This window comes from Budorcas taxicolor, chromosome 8, assembly GCF_023091745.1.
Source record: "Budorcas taxicolor isolate Tak-1 chromosome 8, Takin1.1, whole genome shotgun sequence".
Classification (NCBI taxonomy): domain Eukaryota; kingdom Metazoa; phylum Chordata; class Mammalia; order Artiodactyla; family Bovidae; genus Budorcas; species Budorcas taxicolor.
Genome location: NC_068917.1, coordinates 58,895,315 through 58,910,919, shown reverse-complemented (window position 1 = coordinate 58,910,919; position 15,605 = coordinate 58,895,315). Strand labels below are relative to the sequence as shown.

General features: G+C 38.6%; 1 long non-coding RNA gene across 1 annotated transcript in view; it reads right to left on the bottom strand.

Annotated features, from left to right (window-relative positions):
• Positions 1 to 12,332, bottom strand: part of LOC128052005 (uncharacterized) — a 32,057-nt gene extending 19,725 nt beyond the window's left edge. Inside the window, exon 1 of the long non-coding RNA XR_008199802.1 lies at positions 12,294 to 12,332. This is a non-coding gene — a long non-coding RNA (uncharacterized LOC128052005). The remainder of the gene's footprint in view (positions 1 to 12,293) is intronic.
• Between the last annotated feature and the right edge of the window lie 3,273 nt (positions 12,333 to 15,605).

Here is a 15,605-nt window from a genome sequence, read left to right as displayed (position 1 = left end):
CCTGATTCATGAGACAAAGGCAAGAAGACACACCGGGAGAAGTGTGGAATGAATATGAAATGCCTATAGAACATTCAAACGAAAGAACTAATCATTGGTTCTATAAACAGATTCCAAAGTTCAAGGAGGCAAACTTGGGTTAGGATATCAATCTTGTCTTATTAACATGTTATAAACCAGTGATTCTCAGGTACTTTAATGTGAGAAGACTAATCAGAACTGTTTATTTAAAGATGACACAAAAAGATGGAAAAATATACTGTGTTCAGAGGTTGGAAGAATTAATATTACTAAAATGGCCATATTATCCAAAGGAAACTACAGATTCAATGCAGTTCCTATCAAAATACCAATGGTGTGTTTCACAGAACTAAAATAATTTTTAACTTTATATGGCAACGCAAAAGACCACAAATAGTCAAAACAATCGAGAAAAAACAGAGCTGGAGCAATCATTATTCTTGATTTCCAACTATACTACAGAGTTACAGTAATCAAAACATTATGGTATTGGCACAAAAACAGACACAGATATATGGAACAGAGCAGAGAGCAGAGAAATAAACCCACACTTATATGGGCAATTAATAAGAAAGGAGACAAGAATTTACAATGGGGAAAAGACAGCCTCTTCAATGTTGGGACAGTTACAAGGGAAATAAACAAACTGAATTGCTGTCTCACACCATGCACAAAAATAAATTTAAAATTGATTAAAGAATTAAATGTAAGATGTGAAACTAACTATAACTTCTAAAGAAAAACGGCAGTATGTGCTTGGGCATCAGTTTTAGTATTATTTGTGGGAATATGTCTCCTCAGGCAAGAGAAACAAACAAACAAAAAAAACAAGTGTGACCATATCAAAGTTAAAAGCTTTGCACACAAAAGAAGCCATCAACAAAACAAACAGGCCACTTACTGAAAGAAAAGCTATTTGAAAATGATATATCTGACAAGGGGTTAATATGTAAAATATATAAAAAACACATACAATTCAACATCAAAACAAAAAACAGCATGATTAAAAAAATAGAGAATATGAATAGACATTTTTCCAAAGAAGATATTCATATGGCAAACAGGCACATGAAACGATCATTAGCATCAGTAATCATAATGGCAATGTTAATCAAAATTACAATGAGATGTAGCCTTACACTTGTTAGAATGACTGTTATCAAAAAGACCACAAAGACTGGGGAGAATGGGGAGAAAAGTGTCCTGTAAATGGGGATGTAAACTGGCACAGCCACTGTATGGAACATAGCATGGAGATTTCTCCAAAAAATTAAAAATAGAACTATTGCAAGATTCAGCAATTCCATTCCTGGGATTTACCCGGAGAAAATAAAAACACTAACTAGAAAAGATATACGCACTCTGACATTCACTGCAGCATTAATCCCAGGTGGCACTAGTGGTGAAGACACCCCCTGCCGATGCAGGAGACACAAGAGATGCAGGTTTGATTCCTGCATCAGGAAGATCCTCTGGAGACAGGCATGGCAACCCACTCCAGTATTCCTGCCTAGAGAATCCTATGGACAGAGGAGCCTGGAAAGCTACAGTTCATTAGATCGCAAAGAGTCAGATACGACTAAAGCGACTTAGCACGCATGCAGATATGAAAGCAACCTAAGTGTCTGTCAATAGATGAATGGATAAAGAAGATATGGCATATATAAATATATATATGGAGAGAATTATTACACAGCCATACAAAAATGAAACCTTGCCATTTATGACAACAAAGACAAACCTAGAAGGTATTAGGCTAACTGAATTAAGTCAGACAGAGAATAACAAATACTGTATGATTTCACCTATATGTAGAATCTGATAAAGAAATGAATAGACATAACAAAATGGAAAGAGATTTATAGATATAGAGAACAGACAAGTGACTGCTAAAGGGGATGGGGAGGGAGGAAAGATATGGGTGAGGGAGATTAAGTGGTACAAACTTCCAGTTGCATAATAAATGAGCCACTGGCATGAAATGTACAGCATTGGGAATACAGTCAATAACTGTGCTACATCTTTGTATGTTGACATATAATTAGATTTATCCTCTTGATCATTTTGAAATGTATAGATACACCAAATCACAAGATTGTGTAACAATAGCTAAAATAGTGTTATAGGTCAATTATACCTCAAAAACAAATGAAATCTTACAAAAGATTAGATTTGTGGTTACCAGAGGTGGAATGGGCAGGGGGGTGGGGGTGGCAGGAATTGAATAAAGGCAGTCAAAAGATACAAAATTTCAGTTATGAATATAATGTACAACATGATAAATATACTTAACATTGCTGTATGTTATATATGAAAGTTGATAAGAGGATAAATATTGAATTACCACAAAATATTATATTTCTTTAATTTTGTATCTATATGAGATGACATTCATTAAAATTATTGTGATAATCATTTCATGATATATATGTCAAAGCACTGCTGAACACTTTGAACTTACAGCATGCAGTCTCCTAATTACATCAGAATAAAACTGGAAGAAAAGATGCAGATTTCAAGTACCCTCCTTCAGAAACAGTGATATAACCAGATTCAAGTGGATATTCATTGGAAGGACTGATGCTGAAGCTGAAGCTCCAACACTTTGGCCATCTGATGCGAAGAGACGACTCACTGGAAAAGACCCTGATGCGGGAAAAATTAAAGGCAAGAGGAGAAGGGGGTGACAGAGGATGAGATGGTTGTTTGGTGTCACTGACTCAATAGGCACGAGTTGAGCAAGCTCTGGGAGACAGGGAAGGACAGGGAAGCCTGGCATGCTGCAGTCCATGGCGTGGCAAATAGTAGGACACAACTTAGTGACTGAACAAGGTGGAACATATGAAACTGTCATTTTCAAAAGCCCTTGGTTATTCTGCTGAGGCTGGTCCTCCGAACACGCTTTAATAAAAACCACTATAAACAATCAAATTAATAGCCCAGACTAAAAGACTCTCTCCTACATGGTACTAGCAATATAATAAAGTTCATCAACTCCATGAAGAGTGGTCAACTGAATCTAGCTCCCTCAGATTGTCACAAGTCAATTAACTGTCACTTTACTCCACTGTTTTACCTCAATATTTATAGCTTATTCTGCTGTTTTAGAAATAAGCCACAGTAAATAGGTATATCACATAGCACCTTTCTAACAGAAATAGCAGTTACATTATTTATTTTGTTCACAAACTAAATATTTACACGCTTTAAACAAGGACAAAGTGCAAGTTACTAAGAGTCCAGGAAACAGATGTATACCTTACTTTTTTAAGGACAGAAAAGAGCCGAGTTGACCAGAATGTATTGGAAGGAATAAAGGAATCATTTGAGGTCAGGGGTGGGAGGTGGGGTGGAGAGGACCTGAGAATTTCGGATAGAGTGACTTACAAGGATGTGCAGGAACAACAGACTGGTTCCAAACAGGGAAAGGAGTATGTCAAGGCTGTATATTGTCACTCTTCTTATTTAACTTCTATGCAGAGTACATCATGAGAAATGCTGGGCTGGAAGAAGCACAGGCTGGAATCAAGATTGCCAGGAGAAATATCCATAACCTCAGATATGCAGATGACACCACCCTTATGGCACAAAGTGAAGAGGAACTAAAAAGCCTCTTGATGAAAGTGAAAGAGGAGAGTGAAAAAGTTGGCTTAAAGTTCAACATTCAGAAAAAGAAGATCATGGCATCTGGTCCCATCACTTCATGGGAAATAGATGGGGAAACAGTGGAAACAGTGGCTGACTTTATTTTTGGGGGGCTCCAAAATCACTGCAGATGGTGACTGCAGCCATGAAATTAAAAGACGCTTATTCCTTGGAAGAAAGGTTATGACCAACCTAGATAGCATATTGAAAAGCAGAGACATTACTTTGCCAACAAAGTTCCGTCTAGTCAAGGATATGGTTTTTCCAGTGGTCATGTATGAATGTGAGAGTTGGACTGTGAAGAAGGCTGAGCACCGAAGAATTGATGCTTTTGAACTGTGGTGTTGGAGAAGACTCTTGAGAGTTCCTTGGACTGCAAGGAGATCCAACCAGTCCATTCTGAAGGAGATCAGCCCTGGGTATTCTTTGGAAGGAATGATGCTAAAGCTGAAACTCCAGTACTTTGGCCACCTCATGCGAAGAGTTGACTCATTGGAAAAGACTCTGATGCTGGGAGGGATTGGGGGCAGGAGGAGAAGGGGATGACAGAGGATGAGATGGCTGGATGGCATCACAGACTCGATGGACGTGAGTCTGAGTGAACTCCAGGAGTTGGTGATGGACAGGGAGGCCTGGAGTGCTGCGATTCATGGGGTCACAAAGAGTCAGACACGATGGAGTGACTGAACTGACTGAACTGAACTGCTGGTATTTTAGCTTTTTTATGTGATGCTAAAATTCTTTGCAGGGGTAATTTGAATTGCCTATAAGTAAAATAGGGACTTCCCTGGTGGCTCAGATGGTAAAGTGTCTGTCTACAATGCGGGAGACCCAGGTTCAAGCCCTGGCTTGGGAAGATCCCCTGGAGAAGGAAATGGCAATCCACTCTAGTACATTGCCTGGAAAATCCCACGGACAGAGGAGCCTAGTAGGCTACAGTCTATGGGATCGCGAAGAGTCAGTCACGACTGAGCGACTTCATGATAAGTAAAATAACTTCCGTCCTCTCATTTCCCTTACAAATATCTGTAATATATCCTTGATGAGAAACCCCCACACACACAAAATGGCCAATATACAGAAGAAAAGAGATACATATTGCCAACGACAGGAATTTGACACACTGCTTTTATTTTCTCACCCATGCATGCATAGTCACTTCAGACGTGTCTGACTCTTCATGACCCCATGGACTGTAACCAGCCAGGTTCCTCTGTCCATGGGATTCTCCAGGCAAAAATACTGGAGTTGGTTGCCGTGCCCTCCTCCAATGATCTTCTCAATGCAGGGATGGAAGCCACGTCTCCGGCATCTCCTGAATTGGCAGGCGGGTTCTTTACCACTAGTGCCACCTGGCATGTGGGATCTAGTTCCTTGATCAGGAATGGAACCTGGGCCACCTGAATTGGGAGTGTGAAGTCCTAGCCACTAGACCACCAGGGAAGTCCCAGCTTACACATTTTCCCTTTATTTTCTCAGATACCTATTAAAATTATCCATGGTACAATTTCTTACTATGGATTCAAAATAATAATGTTAAGTAGTAGGCTTTGTCAACTGTGGGAATCTTCGACCTGGGAAATGTGTTTCTTTGTCTCAAGAAATTGTGGTGCCAAAACTAGTCTTTAAATTGAAAAGAAAAGAGCAGTGCTGGGGGAGGAAATTAGTTTCAAAAAATTATTTACACATTCTCCAAAGCAACTGCTTTTGTCTGGCAAAGGAAGGAAAAAGTGTTTCTCTCTAATCTAGGCAGGGGGATTCACTGGAGGCTATATATGTTGAATATCAAACTGACCTAAACAAACAGAAGTGCTTCCTTTAAGACATTCAAAAGGGTTCTTTCTAGCTACATAAATAAGGCCAGAACTTGTAGGAAACACGACTTACTCATCAATTACTTGAATGGTACCTTTCTTTTTTTAAGAAAAACAAGAGAACTACAAATAGTTATTGACTCTTAAATTAAAATATGGTAGAAACTGAAGCTGAACCAACAAAATAATACCATTGAAGCTGGCACATCACATCCATGAGGAAATCTTCATGGAAGTGTACAATTCGGACTTGAGGATAGAAGGCCAAAAGAGAGTTATCTCCCCATTGCCTTTAGGGAGAGAAATGGGACTTATTGGTCATCTTCTCTCAATATATATTAAAGAAAACAGAACAAATAGAAAAGAAGGACCAGAGTTATGCCTGTGGAACAAAATGATCATTAGATATTTACCAAGGAAAATCATTAAAAACATGACACAACCATAAACTCTTTATTATCCATTGTTAAAGCCTAAGAGGTTATCTTTTTAGAAGCAGAAAAAAATTTTGATTGTCTTTCCATATTCCTTCTAGACAAACATTTTATGATTATTTATAGCAGTCTGTAAATATAATAGAGTTCAAGGTTTGTTCCCAAGGTCTTCCATGACCTCCATCCCTATAACAAGCCAAAAGCCCTTCCCTAATTATCATCATTTTTAAACTTGTTTTGCCTCATTCACTATGCCTCCTATATAGTCAGGGGCATCAATTTTCCCTTCAGAGAATCTCTCTTGTCCAGTTTCCTTCTCTCATCTATAGATGCAGCCTAGCCCTTGCAGACACCAACATCACTTCCCTACCCCAACAGGCCACATCCATCTGGCAATAGCATCAACATTCTTCTAGTCACTTGAAAATGAAATACTGAATCAGTTTTGATGTCTTCCTTCCTTTATACCCACTGACTCCATATATCATCAGAGACCAGGTCAGTTTCTTCTTCTTCATGTGTCTTGAGTCATCTGCTTTTTTGTTTTTCTCTTTTTCATATGCAGGTGGAACTCTGGTTCCTCTAATATGGACATTCTTTAAATAGCTATCTAATGGGCTGTATTTCAAATCTCATTAGAGTAAGCATCACTGAAACTAATTTTCTAACTACAAACAATGGTCTACTCACTTCAAATGATGTATGATAGTTTAAAGAAAAGTCACAGTATCCCCAAATAATTCCACAATAGAAAAAAAAAAAATTGCTCAAAGTCAGAAGTCCTAGATTCTGTTTTGTTTCTCCCACAAATCAGCTTTGTGACTTGAACTTTAGTGTACTTTTCTGTACAAAGACTGGTTAATAAGCTTCAAGGATCCCTTGTCTCTTAGAGTCTGGGATTATGTGATACAGATTCTTAATAGTGGATCCATTAACTACTGAGATTTGCTTTTCTTTATACAGCAACCATGTCACATATCTTTAGAGCACCTTGTCTTCCAGTGACAACAACTTTTCTCAGTTTCTACTTAAGGATTCTTTCTTGGTTTACTTTGGTTTTCTTGTTTTATTATATTTCTCTTCTGTTCTCGCTCCCCAACCTGTGCATAACTCACACTGCGTTTGGGCCCTTATAACATCCTGCACATTTACATAATATTTATCACGGTGTGCAGGGACTATGTCTTACTGATATTCACATTGCTAGTGCCTGGTGAAGCACTGGGAGCATAGAGATGGCTAACTAATTTCCTGTTTAAAGGAACTAGTCCAGGAGGGTAAACACTATGGTATCACAAAGGACTGAGTCTATTAGGCATGGACAGTTCAGATGGATCCATGGCAATTCTATCATAACAAGAACCAAACGCAAACTAAAGACTCCTTTTCTCCCATGAAACTTTCATTGTTTGCTTTGGGGTGATCATTCTTCTCTTCTTTTGAAAGCAACATCATGACAAATACATTATTTGGAGTCCCAAAGAAGGAAATCACACCATAAAATCAGGAAAAATAGTTAAACATATTCTCAAACTTCTCACTGTGGCCTTTTTGCATGCTTTTCTGTACCGCATAATCAGAATTTTGAAAGAAACCTTAAGCTGAGGTGATTTCTAGGTTTTTGGTTGAGGTGCGTGATAAGAGAAAGTTTTACATTTTATTGATTAATTATATCACATTATGAGAAAAAATTGGGGGAAATTCTGAAAGTTCAGTCATTTTATTCTGAGATATTATTTTTATAATTTTGATATAAAGAATCATCAACTCTTAGGGTTTGAAAAAACCCACGTCTTGAATACTATGACATTACCTAAGCAGGATTACTGCAGAACACTTAATTTATAAGATTTCAGAGGTATTCTGAGGAAAATGTTAAATGAAAGTTCTATGAAGCAAAAATATTTTGGAAATTCTGAGTTTTTTTAAATCAGTTTTAGTTTTCTTACTATACTTCTTAGAGCCTTCAATATGAAAATATTCCTAGTGAATTTCCAAGATTATACTGGGGATATTATTCAGCATTTCCATGACTTTTTGCTTATAGAACTCTTTCTTAATGAAAAGCATAATAATATCTTCCAGAAGATTTTTCTAAAGAACAAATTGGGGAAATTCTGAGACCCAGAAGACTGTAGCTTTTCTATAAACATATACAGTTAGTCAGTAGTAAGGACAGTATTAGAACTTGGAACAATTAGATCCCCTATTCTACCCACTTCTCATCATAGCATGGGTTCTGACAGCAATCTGGGAAAGCACAATACCTCCAAACAAGACATGCTCTGTAACAGGAACAATTTCTAGATCATATTATAGACATCTGGATCCGTTTCTAGTGTCAGTCCTCTTACCTGAAAAAGCCAAAAAATGGCCAAGTAAAACATCTTAAAGATTTCCGGCTAAAGATTTATAGCACTGGGGGAAAAGATAACTCTTTTATATACAATGTAAACATGCGCGTAGATATACACTGTGTGTGTGCATGTGTGTGTATACATACATGAGTGTGTGCTTAGTCACTCAGTCATGTCTGACTCTCTGCAATCCCACAAACCATAGCCCACCAGGCTCCTTGGCTCATGGGATTCTCCAAGCAATAATACTGGAGTTGGTTGTCATGCCCTTCTCCAGGGGATCTTCCCGACCCAGGGACTGAACGTGGGTCTCCTGCATTGCAGGTAGATTCTTTCTCAGCTTAGTCACCAGGGAAGCCCCACATATATATGTATATATGAACATATACATATATGAAACTCATGAATTTGTCTCATTCCTACTTTAAACATAAATAAATTCTTGATTTTTAAAATTTTAAATGCTGCTGCTACTGCTGCTAAGTCACTTCAGTTGTGTCCAACTCTGTGCGACCCCACAGATGGCAGCCCACCAGGCTCCCCCGTCCCTGGGATTCTCCAGGCAAGAACACTGGAGTGGGTTGCCATTTCCTTCTCCAATGCATGAAACTGAAAAGTGAAAGTGAAGTCACTCAGTCATGTCTGACTCTTAGCAACCCCATGGACTGCAGCCCACCAGGCTCCTCCATCCACGGGATTTTCCAGGCAAGAGTATTGGAGTGGGGTGCCAAATGAAAATTGTCAATTATAGAAGTAATAAGAATCTGCAGTATTATCTCATCTCTCATGTATCATTTTTCAATTTTTATTATGTTATAGAACAAACCAATTAATTCACAGATTTTTAAAAATGTCCTTTAGAGACAAAATTTCAGCCCAAACTGAGTTCAACCATAGCATGTGGTTTGAGGCATCTTACTACTCCAAAACTGAATTTGCATCAAATTTCCCAAATACTTAGAAAATGGAATCACAATGGTTTATGGCCAGGAATTTAGAAAGAAATAAAACAACTTTCTTTTAACAATGGCAAAAAGCTTAAAGGCCAATCTTAATAAGTAAGGAAAGCTTTTTTGCACAGTTCAAAAGAAATAGCAAAGAATTTAGCCACAAAAATGACTGTTCTTTTTTTTTGTTCAGTTGCTCAGTTGCATCCGACTCTGCAACCTCATGGGATTTCTCTTTTATGGCGGCAGAAATCTTTCAGACAAATCAAGTTAGCCTTTGACTCACTGAGTATAGGAGAGAATTTACACAAATATTGCTGGCAACTCTTCTACATTACATAAAGAAAAACACAACACAACAGAGATGTGTACCTAGAAGAAAATGTGTAGGTACTAGAAAAGATGTGTAGACCTAGAAGAAAATGTGGAAAGAGCATTTAATGTCTAGTATAAAATAGTGGCAAGCAATATAGATTATTAGAACTCTCCATTAAGGTAAATTACCAAGGTCCAGTGAGATATGTTCAGGCAAATATCTGGTTGAACAAATTGCCCCACATATTTCTTGCTCTGGAATCTATATATTGACAATACGTATATATTGGCTAAAGTCCCAAATCAAAAATAGAGTCAAATAGAGTGGGGTGGGGTGCAGGGGTTATGGAGAAGAATTCTTTCCAAGAACAGTACAGACAAGCATCATTCATCACTTGTATGCAGTATTCATTCACCTAACAAATATGAATCAAACATCTTTTAGGCACTCTGTTGGAAAGGTTATAATCAACAAGAATTCAATGAGGAAACAGTATGTACCAGACAGTATCCTATGTGTTGGAGATTCAGTGAAGAAGTAAACAGATGAGGTCCCTGTTCTAAAAGAGCCTGCATTCTACTAGGAGAGATAATCCATAACCAATTTCAGACAGTGTGAAGTGCTCTAAGACAATGGAAGAAGGGGGCTGGAAAAAGACTATCTGTCATTTCACATGCCTTCTCCTCAATCAAATCACAAGAAGAGTCCATCCATAAAGGAATTTGGAGGGAAAGTATTCCAGAGAAAGGGGATAGCAGATGTGAATGGCCTAAGGCAGGAACACACTTGATGTGCCTGAGGTACTGGGGAGAGGGCACCGGATGGAAGTACAGTGAGCTGGCAATCAGGAAGTGTAGGGTGAGGAGGGTGAGCTGGGTGGGGCCTGATCATGTGGACTTTAAATGCTAAGATCTTATTCTATATATGCTAAGAAAATATCAGATGATTTAACACAGAGGAGTGGTATGATCAGCCTTATATTCTTCAAGAGACCACTCTGACTCTTGAGTGGGGGACTGACAATAGACAGTAAGAGAAAAAGTACGGAAAACGGTTATTAAGCTAGTGGCATAATTCATTTGAAATGATAGTTTACAGACTTAGACCAAGGTATCAGTAGTAAAAATTTGGAAAAGAAAATAGATTCCAAATATATTTTAGAGACTGAATTGTCTTGAATGCTCACAGAATCAATTTGGGGGTGAGTAAAAGAGAAAAATAAGAAACGACTCCGAGACACTTGGTTTGAATATCTGAGTGTATGAGGGTGGTGGGAGCGTTTACTGATAGAGGATGGCCTGGGAGAAGGGCAGGTGGCTGGGAGGGTGTGTGTACGTGTGTGCAAGGAGACTGTTTATCAAGCAATTCTCTCAAATATGTTAAGTTTAAGATACCTATCAACATTTAAAAGAGGATGTCAAGTGGTACTTAGATCCAGGATCCTGGAGTTCTCAGGGAAGTCTGGTTTTGAAGACACAAATTTGCAAGTTTTTAGCATAAAAATAGATATTTAAAGCCACAGATGTAAAAATATTCACCTGAGTGATCAAGGCACAAAGGCTCAAACCAAGCACTAGAACTTTACCAAAACATAAACATGAGAAGAAACCAGTACCAAAGGCTGAAAAGAGCATTGTATGCCTATATATGACCATAATGGAAAGCGTGACCAGTCGACAGAAAGTGGGTTTTTCTTTAGCAATGTTAACAACATTGACTTTGTCTTCTCTAAGCAGTTTTCCAGTTCCTCTCTGAGGAGATGATCTTGGACTTAAACTTATTATATAGCCCTGGATAGACAGGGCTTCCTGGATGGAAACCCATGGACCAAGCTAAACTAGACAACTTGGACACACCTTTACGTCCACCTGGAGATAAACATCTAAAGTGCAAGAGAAGGAGGAAAGATGGGGCGGCGGTGGGGGAGGGAGAAAAGGAAGACAGGCTAACACTCGAGGCTGGAATACCTCCCTAGACTGTCTTTTTAAGTGACACTTGGCTTCTTTAGCTCCTATGCCCGGCTGTACAGTTTCTCTTAAGCTGATTCCTCCCAGAGCCAGCCAGCCATAAGAAGAAAGCTGTTTGTCACAAAGCCAGAGACAACAGCCAAACATTTTCATGTGATCTGTTGTTGTTGTTGTTGTTTTCAAGTTCTCATGTCCTTGGATCAATTTTCTAATAATGAATCAGCATCCCTTTTGAAGTTCAGAAGCCTTGGGAAGAGGGTTAGTGAGAACAAACTATAATAAAGTAGCTAATTTCTGTCTTGATTTTCAGTACACACATCTGCTGTTTTGTGGTCTATCAGATTTCATGCAGTCCAACTACGATGTGATTTAACTAACAAGTACCCAAGCAAGAAGGTATATGGTTTATTCCTGTTCTCAGCTCTAATATTTGAGGAAGATTATGCAATGAGAATCTTATGATCATACTGATATCAGATTAATTCTCTACAACTGTTTACTGAGGTTAATTTTATGAAAATACTCCATTAGCTTTGACCATCTCCATTTTCTTTAAGGTTCTTTTGAAGGCTGTCATGAATATTAATGCTTGTTGTTACCACTTAATTCTACACTGTTTCTTTCTCTGCAGCATCCTTTTTGAAATTCATGGGGCAGTCCCTTCTTACCAAATTCTCCTACAAGAATCATGATTCTCAGGGCAACAGAGATGATCTGTTTAATTAAATTTTCTTATTAACAAGGAGTTAACTCAAAATGAAGCAAACAAAATGGTGGGATACCCCCTCTTACCTGAAAACAGTCATCCAGACAGTGATATTCCTGGCTGCCTCAGGAAAGCTTTTGTCTTTGATGCTAACAACAAAGAAGGATGGGGAAAGAGCAAGCTCAACACCCAGATAAGCCAGCATTTAGCCCTGTGGCCAAAGGAGTTACTCAGCCACAGAACATAATACCCCACAGGAACAGTACAAACATTCAGGAGTTTATTTTTCTCATACAAGAAGAAGTCAGGAGGGAGGTTATTGTTGCTGTTGGTCCTGAGTCTCAGCCTTAAGAGATCTTGCAGCTTCTCTTTGTCCCTTTGGAAGTGAGCCATCATGGAAAAATGTCCTGCCTCCTTCTCCAGAACAGGCTGCATGACGAGAGAGTTGCTGAGGATGAGGAAACACAGGGAAAGAGAAGTGGTATGGAGGAGACGGAAGGGACCCAGCCAACACCCAGCACCAAATTGCACACATGTGAGTGAGGCTACCTTGGGTCCTCCCCCACTGACCCTGCCACAGTTCCTCACTCACAGAATCATAGGCAATAACATGGTTATTGTTTCAGGCTATTCCAGTTTGGGGTGGTTCATTATGCCGTAATGGAAAACAAAAGCAGAAGGCTAGTAAGTTCTTGGGGTGATATATTTCCCCTGGTAGAAATCCAGTGTTTGAGTGTGTAAACGTGTGTGTGTATGTGTTGTGTGTGTGTGTGTAGGTTTGTGCAGGAAGCATATGTATGCTTTGAATAAAGATCAAATATCTGTTGATTTAGCAGTGAATGCCAATAGCAAGGAAAAAATAATGATAAAATCCATGTGTTTATTTCACTTTTGTCTAACTTCCTAGTGTCGGAAACAAATGATTTATTTAAGGATTACAACCTCATTTATATTAGTAGAGGTATCTGGTATGTCTCTGAAGCTTCGCTTCCAAAGGCTCTGCTCTGCATGAGGTAGGCATGCTGTAAATAACACTGGTGTAGACAACCAGGTCTTCATATTTGACTTGAACTTTTTCAAAATGTTTTCAAGGCAGTAGCTGATGCCTTTTCATTTTTTAAGATAATCTTATCAGGTAGAGAGTAGAGATTTTATCATCCCCATTTTGTATATAATGCATGGGTTTGACCAGATTCCGGGAGATAGTGAAGGACAGGGAAGTCTGGCGGGCCACAGTCCATGGGATCGCAAGGAGTTGGACATGACTGAGCAACTGAACAACAAGGAAGATACTAGACATTGTAGAATGAATCTAAGTATATTTAGCTACTTAACAACAGGTCTTGCAAGAGTAAAGTTAGTCACAAACCAAGATATCCCCTCTTCAAGTGCAGTATGCTTTCACACCCACACGGGGCACCTAAATGTGTTGTTGTACCTCACAGCCCTATTTGTGTTCCCAGGAGAATCAAATCCTTCAAAGAACAACCTTTGTAAAGCAACATATGATAAATAGAAGCCTTTTATCTCAGTGGAAAATACCTATAAAATAGTTACGATATACATCTCAACACTCAGGGTCTAACATAGTTTTAGTAGCAAACCAAATCAGCTCAGCCTTACAAAAGCTTTCCAAGACTATTAATATTAGGCCTGCCAAAATGCTGACCAGCCTTCTATCAGCAAATTCTGATCCTACCTACTTACAGTCACCCAATTTTCTGCTCTGTTCTGTCCCACTCTATCTCCATGCATTCATAAACTGCCAGAGAAAACTCTGACCCCAAGGCAAGCATGGCTCTGACACAGATTCCCAAAAAGGAGAGAGAGAGGATTAAATTTCCTTTTGGCCCACTGCCTGATTCTCATTAAGCCCACAGTGGTCACATGTAGAGACTACAGAATATATAGAAGTTCAGTTTTCATTTTACAACCACAGAGAAGAAACACAATGTTACATTTTGTAACCCAGATGTAATTATGAGGATAACCCCTTCAATGTAAAACTCAAGCTCGGTTTTTCACAACTTTATTAGTCATATGAAGAAAAATGATTAAGCCTGACTTCTATTAAGTTTGCTTTGATTTCTTTTAGGCTCTGGGAACGTGAACAAGTGTTTGTTTTCATGGCTGCCAACGTTTAAACCTTCCAAGCAGTTCTGGATTCAACAACTGAACACATTAAACAGCTAATGTACAACACACACCACGTTCTCAGTTGAAAACCCACAGCAACTCCTGAAACATTTTAAGCTGCAGCTTTTGTCATGAAACTATTGTAAATCTATGTTTTAAATCTCATTTAGATTGTGTTTAAACTTTTCTGCAGGGGGACACCATTTCAGAAAACGGTTTCTGGAATTGTTAATATCAGAGGCACTTATTATAGCCTGAACCGTGGCCATGGCTAGGAATAATTTAGTAAGGCAGATCGCTTCATTTCAATTTTGGAGGCAGTATTTCTCCATGTACTAATAACTAAGGTGCTAAGTGGAAAGGAAGTCTTCTGATGAAAGAGAAGAGAATTGGGATGTGAATAGGAGAGGTCCTCCAGTTTTCAATGGAACAACACTTTCCTCCATCTCTTCTACTTTCTCTTACCTTCTTGTTCTTGTTTGCCAGTTTCTACTATGAAGGAGATAGCAGTGTCCAGGAGGGAAGCTGCCTGTGAGAAAAGATGACTTATGATCGTAAGAGTGTCTTCAGGAGAAAATGGCAGAATATTGGTAATTGTTGGAATCAAGAAGGATACATGGGGGCTATGCTACCTGAATTTCCTACTTTAAGATATTTTTCAAAGAAAATTCTATCATAAAAAGTAAAAAATGTTTTCTTAGGCAAATGTTTCTTAGGCAATGTTGTAAACAATGATAGTGTTATTAATGATACCTTTAAATGGCAACCCATTCTAGTACTCTTGCTTAGAGAATTCTATGGACAGAGGAGCCTGGCTGGCTACAGTCCATGGGGTCACAAAGAGTCAGACATGACTGAGTGACTAACACTTAATGATATCTGAATATTAATACTTTTTTCTACTTCCTACTTGATGAAACAGACAGGAAACTTTGATGCCCCCAAATTAGTACTGTCGAAAGCTGCAGAAGATTTTAATGTCAAAATGATGTGAAGGCTATTTGTAGGGATCATTTGACTCCAACAGTCTGGGATAAAACTATTTCATGTAGATAACAAGGAACGTTTGTGCTTATTTTCTTGAAGATTACCTTTTCCGTTTTGGCAGTGCACAAAATGCTAACTTACATGTTTCAGTTATCTACCGCTGCAAAACAAACTGCCCCCAGATTCAGTGAAACAAAATAATTAATATTTCCTTTGCTCCTGAATCTGTTTTTCAGGAATTTGGACAGCAAGAGTTAACATAAATGACTAAGAGT